General features: G+C 43.7%; 1 protein-coding gene across 1 annotated transcript in view; it reads right to left on the reverse strand.

Annotated features, from left to right (window-relative positions):
* The window catches only part of MEIS1 (Meis homeobox 1), a 234,056-nt gene extending 232,132 nt beyond the window's left edge, over positions 1–1,924 (reverse strand). The window contains exon 1 of the mRNA XM_087775860.1: positions 1,803–1,924. The gene's annotated coding sequence lies outside the window, so the exon portion shown is untranslated. The remainder of the gene's footprint in view (positions 1–1,802) is intronic.
* Between the last annotated feature and the right edge of the window lie 4,318 nt (positions 1,925–6,242).

Consider the following 6,242-nt stretch of genomic DNA (forward strand, 5'->3'; position numbering starts at 1 on the left):
CTGGGAGGGACTTCCAGAAGCCACCTTGCACATCCTGGCCCTTTGAGGCAGGACTAGCCACACTTAGGACCTCCTTGACAGAGGTTTGTCTACCCTGTTCTTAAGGATGTCCAGTGACAGACACTTACTGGGTTTCCCAGGCAATCTGGTCCAGGGTTTCACCAACCTGCATCATTAAGGAAGTCATTCCTATTGCCAAACACCATCTTTTTTCTCAGGACAGGGAAAAAAAGAAGAGCAAACAGTCTACCCAGCCTTCATTAGCAGATATGTTCTTCAGTGTCTTCTTGGTTGACCTTGTCTACTAAGGCATACTGAGAGCTAATAATAATAATAATAATTAGCACTTATATAGCACTTAATCCTCAAAGCACTTTACAAACATGAGCTAATTAACTAAAAGGCAGATTATATATGTGTCTGTACATATAAATAAATAAATATAAAAGATCTGGGAAGTCTGCCACGTTCATTCTTGCAGAAGTAAGGTCTTACAAACTGCCTGCACTACACAAATCTTACTGCTTTCAGTAACACGTCATGCCAGCTTGGTTCAAAGCCTGCAGTTTAGCTTGTGAGCATGTACTCTGCCATCCATGTAGACCTAGAAATTTCTTTAGGATAGCCCTAAGATGGTATTAATTAAGCAGTCTGACTTAATTTAATATTCAATAGCCTTATTTTCCAACATGAGGAGTTGCTAATGACTGTAAATACTTGCATTATCGTTGCTAGCCACTTTAAATAATTGCTAGATACCAATTAAACTAGGAGAAGAAACAACAAGGTCAGGGAAATGGCAGCATTTTCAGCCTCCCACCATCTTACACAAGCCCTATGTATTTTCTTTTCTTTTCCTTTCAATCCAAATCCCATGCAATCTTAAGGAGAAGCTCATTTTGGGAATGGTTTCTCCTTAAACTGAGCCACCTCATGTGACAAGCTAGGGACTACTTTTGTCACATCCTTGAAAACTGTGGTGGTGGGCCTAGAACTTGTGGCAAAGGGGAGGTCAAGCCCTGCACAAAGATCTTGAGCTTCGTGGGCTGACACGGGGACAAGGAGGCTGGGATCAGCCTGAAGGACAGCCTGTATGAAACGCCATGTTCAGTATCTCCTCATGTTATTATCTACTCATCCACGTCCCTACACTTTGACACAGTTATGGGCTGTCCCAGAGACATGAAGCCCAGCGGCAGTGGGCAATGCTCTCCTTGCTGGCAGTTTTGGCTGCTCCCATCCATCTCACGATGGCCTGAGCAGCTAGATGGAGTTGGGAACAGCCTTTTGTGCTTGCCCCCACCTTTCCCTTCACCTCCCCCTCTTTTTTATCTTCTAACATTATGACTGAGCTTGAGATTCAGATCCGTTCCAGAGTAGTAGCCTGTGGCAGCAGACTCAGGCGATGAGACTCCACCAAGATAAAAAAAACTTCAGCAAAATAAAGAATGAAAATGTATGAAATGTAAATGAAAGGCCACCTTGCTGACTTGTGGGCAGGGTGGTTGTGATACAGTGAGATAAAATTAATGTTTCACATACCTCCCTTAGTAAAAAAAAAAAGGATAAATCGTCTATAAAAATCAAATTAAAAACGCTGTTCTCCTTGTACTTTGTGTACGTGAAATGTGACTTGGCTGCAAATGTTGGCTGTGAAATCCCTCCCTGGTCTCAGCTTTTCCCTTCCACTGACACATATACACATGTGTACATGCAGTGGTCACAAGGTGCCACACATACCAACACCTATGTCAAAGCAAGAAGATTTAAACCTCTGTGAGAGCAAAAGCAAAGACCTCTACCTCTTCTGACAGCCTCTCCAGATCCTCTTCTGGAGTGGCACGGGCCAGGTCCAGTCTTCCTGTAGAAAGGCCTTAGAGTCAGTGCACCATCTGTTTCAACACTCTGGATCCGTTCCTCAGACAGAAGATCTCTGCCTTGCAAACGAGTTCTTACTGTGAATTCTCTTCAAAGCTGTAAAAAAAACCAAACCAAAAACACACATGTAAAAAAAGTGACAGGCAAAAGCAGAACATGTACTTATTTTCAAATGAACTATAGCTCCTCCTGCAACAGGGTAAGTATTATACATGGTTACACCACTGAAAATCCATACTGTCACCCCCAAATTCCTATCATGACACTTAACAGCAGTAATAGGACTTGTTAAATTGCAAGGGGGAACAAGAACCTGCTTCCAATTGCACAGGTATAACACCCACAGAAAGCAATGGGAATTGTACCAGGCAGCTGAGAAGAGAATTTAAAGCTTTATATTTTATTCCCTTTTAAGAAAGGAATCAGACTTGAATACGAGCTTGAGATCTGCTTGCCGAACACCTTAAATATTCCTACCACCAAAACAAAAGCAGCACTTGTGTCATTTTTTATTTTATTGTATTTATTTTTCCTAGTTGCAGTGGAGTCCCTCCCTCTCTGGATACAGCTGGACCATCTCTGCCAGAGGACATCCCTGGGGTTCAGAAAAACACTTCTAAAGAGCTTTTTTTTTTTTTGCATTTGGAATGCAGTAGATTATATCAAGTGTCAGATATTTTCAAAACATTTCTCAAGGGACAGTACTCCTATAAATTCTTCACACATACACTGCTTCACTTTCCACACGCCAAGAGCTGTGCTGTCCACAGACCCACTGATGTTATGGCAGGAACTGGCATAAAGATCTGTGCAGAAGGGCACTTGCTGCTAACTGGACCGGTGGCTCTCAGTGCCTTTCAGGACTACGCACAAGAGAAAGTAAGTGGTATTTAAATACATGAATCCATAGGATACCAACTCTTCCATTTCTGTGAATGCGTAAGTTAGAGGACTTTTATAGTTGTTGAAATTACTAATTTAGATGCTGACAGATCTTTCCCAAAACAATGAGAAAAACTATTACTTTCCTTTTGGCTTGGTGTTCGCATAATATAATTTTGATATCTGCACATTTCCTCAGAATTAACATGCTCAACAGATGCCCAGACAGAAAAGAAATAATTTTGTTCACAAACAAGCACACTTCAGAAATGATGCACCAACATTAGAAAACTAAATCCACCTACATGTATTCTAACTTATTATGGTGTATGCACATATCTGAAAACATCTGCATATAAGTTTAAGTGTGTTACACAAAACCCTGGAGCAGTTGTCTGGTATGTCCCCAGGGTCTTCAGATGCATTGTTTGCTATCCAGAGAGCCCATGAAATGAAACTTGCAGATCCACAGGCCTCACTAAGCAGCATTTCCAACCTCTGAAGCGCCTCCGTGAAGTTAAGGCAGTCGTGGGACTTCAGCAGGCTGAGCAGAGCTGGAAACGGGACTGCGCAGAGTGCACCTTTAGAGTTTTATCTTGGTTTTCCCTCACCAGGAGAGCGTGCTTTCATTTTTTGGGGTGCTCAGAGTCACCACAGTCTCCATTAATCTGGAAACGGGGTGAAGAGACAGTTGATAAACAAGAAAAGGAGAATGAAGGAGAAGCCAAAGTATTTGAAAACACTCCACTGACATGCCAACATCATATTCCTTATTTCTATCATTTGCCTTGTTGGAGGGGTGGCTCAGCCCTTGCAGGGAGTGGGGAGGAGCCCTCCCTCGCCCTGGGGCAGTGCATGAACCGGGACGGGTGCAGACGCGGTCCCCGCGCGTTCAAACCCAGGGGAGAGCACACAATGGAGAGAGTCGCTTCTGCAGCCATGCGAGGCCTTCGCCTCGGTAGGAAGAGGACTCACCACCACATTAAACTCCTGCTTTGCGTGTTCCCACAAGCCAGAGAAACACCCCACCTGCCCCTGGCAGGGAGATGATGTGTTCGGAGATAACTACTCACCCTGCCCACAGGCCTTCAAACACCCACACCTAATCCTCCCTTTCTGTAATTCCCTTGAAATCGGGCATTAACTAACTTTCTTTCCACCTGTCACAATCCCCAGGAAATCCCAGGCTGAATTCACCCCACCCAGCCAGCCCTCGCATGAAAAGGTTGCGAATAGACGGCAGCCTCATCAGAAGCAACCTTGATAAAATACTTGAAAACAGAATTTAGCAACGCATACACAGAAGAGCTTCTCCCAAAAGATACAACTCCTCTCTTTACCATCTGAACTAGTCTATGAAACCAATGTGCTATTTATGTATAAAAATGAAAGGCAATAAAAAAAAAAGACTGTTTTATGTTGCTCAGCAAGCAATAGCACGCGTACATAACCCAGCTCTTTAGAGTAAGGGTCTCTGCACACCAGTCTAACATTCCTTTGACTCTGACAAAGTGGAATAAAATCTATTTCAAATATATTATTTGATGAAAGCAGATGTCAGCAGATACTGCCTATGTAATTGATATTTGATTTATTCAAGATTTATGCATGCTGTGCCTTAGATTTATTAATGATAATCCCCTGCTCTTGTGTTTAATATAGTGGAACCAAAACATAATTTGCTGGGATCAGTCAGAAATGCATCAAAGTGATTAACTCTACATGCAAACCATTATCCAGTGACATCCCTACTGTGCATAGTGCAAAAGGAGGCAATAATACAGTAATTGGCTTCACTTAAGCAAGTCAGATATTTGCTGTGATTGCTGGTAAAATTTGGTCCCTTTAATCTCAATGGTGCTACTTCCTCACATCCTTCATCTTCCCTTGATGCATTCCTGTTCTCAAAAGAGTCAGAAACTTAAAAATAATAATAATAAAAAATTTAAAATCGACACAACCAAAACCCTTCCAACAACCTGGCAAATTAACATGAGGCACTCATCGAAATCACGGTTAGCAAAGCAATGAAATACAGCTCTGCTCCTGAAAACAGCTAACAGGGTCTTTCCCCCCTCCATAAATGTAGTATTTGCCAGTTGTTTGTGGCATCCACTTCATCGCAGTGATGTGACGGCAGAGGGACTCTATAACCAGCAGGACATACTTTGTGTGCCCAAGGAGTGAGGAGGAGATTGAAGTCTTCCCTGTGACCCCAGCACCCCGTACCAGGAGGGGAAGCACACCTTGAGGGAAGGCAGGTAGGGAGCTGGGTAGAGAGCAGCACAGCAAGAATAGCTTGAAGAGAGTGCAAAAGAGGGATTAAGTTCAATAGGGAGGAGAGATCATGACTCTACGAGTAGTCACTGAGGCTGGAAGGGCATCTCCTCCTCCTCCTCCTCACCACCGGGTGCTAGACATTTATCCAGGGAAGGAGCAGGAATCCCTTAGTTCTTGGGGCTGGGGACAGAGACTCAAACGACGGGGCAGAGAGCAAAAAAGGCACAAAAAGCCCCAGCCCATGTGGGCAGGAGGAGGAAAGCTGTTAGAAAAAGGCAGCCTGTCTCCTGTGAATTTTCTCACCAGAGTCACGACAGCCAAAGACTCCATTTAGTCTAATTAATTTGTTCCACTCTTGAACAATACAATTTCGGTTACACGTCTTACGAGTTGTTACATTTCCGGGCAGATTCATTGCCACCGCAAGAGCAGCCATGTGTTTCCGTGTTGAGGAACTAAATCTTTTAGCTCCTGGACCAGCACAGTAACTCTGCTCCTGATGACTTGCTCATCTACAGGGCAGGCCAGATCCCTCCCGCAAACCCCAGAAACCACCTCTCCCCCTGAGTCACTTCGGCACGGTAGCAACAAACGCTACCTGAGAGCAGCTCACAGAAGTTAAACTGTACTATCTCGAGAGCTAATCCTGGGAGCAGGACAAATAAACAGTTATTGAGTGAAGTTCAGATTTTAATATGCATGCTCTTCCACCCTCACCAGCACAAAGCAATCCACAAGAGTCCAACCAGTTTACAGCTTGCAGCTTCTACTCATCCACACTCGGATTTGCAAAGGCTGCAGCGTTCTTCAGAGGTTGTACTCAAATTAAAGCTTGGGCTGAATAGGATGGCCAGAGCAAGAAATGCAGCCCTCTAGATTCAGAGAGATCCAGTTTTTGCAAAAAAGCTCTGACACGATAAAAACCAAGCGAACAAAAGCACCCGTATCTCTGTAACCACGGCTCCTGAAGCTGTCCTGGGGGCAGCGCTGCCCTGACAAACAGTAAGTGGGGTGCTCTGGCGTTCAGTCTAATCAGAAAGTAATTGTCTCAAGAGAAAACCATAACCAAGGAGAAGTTTTTAAGTGGGATGTTTAAATTCTCCATCATTATCACTCAGGAAAAGAATGTGTGATTAACTTGACTTTCTCTTTCCTTCCACCTGAAAAGACAAAATGTAACAAAAAAAAAAGTCTCTACTCAT

Source organism: Nipponia nippon, unplaced genomic scaffold, assembly GCF_047370975.1.
Source record: "Nipponia nippon isolate SJK-2023a ecotype South Korea unplaced genomic scaffold, ASM4737097v1 scaffold_4, whole genome shotgun sequence".
In the NCBI taxonomy this organism is placed as follows: Eukaryota; Metazoa; Chordata; class Aves; order Pelecaniformes; family Threskiornithidae; genus Nipponia; species Nipponia nippon.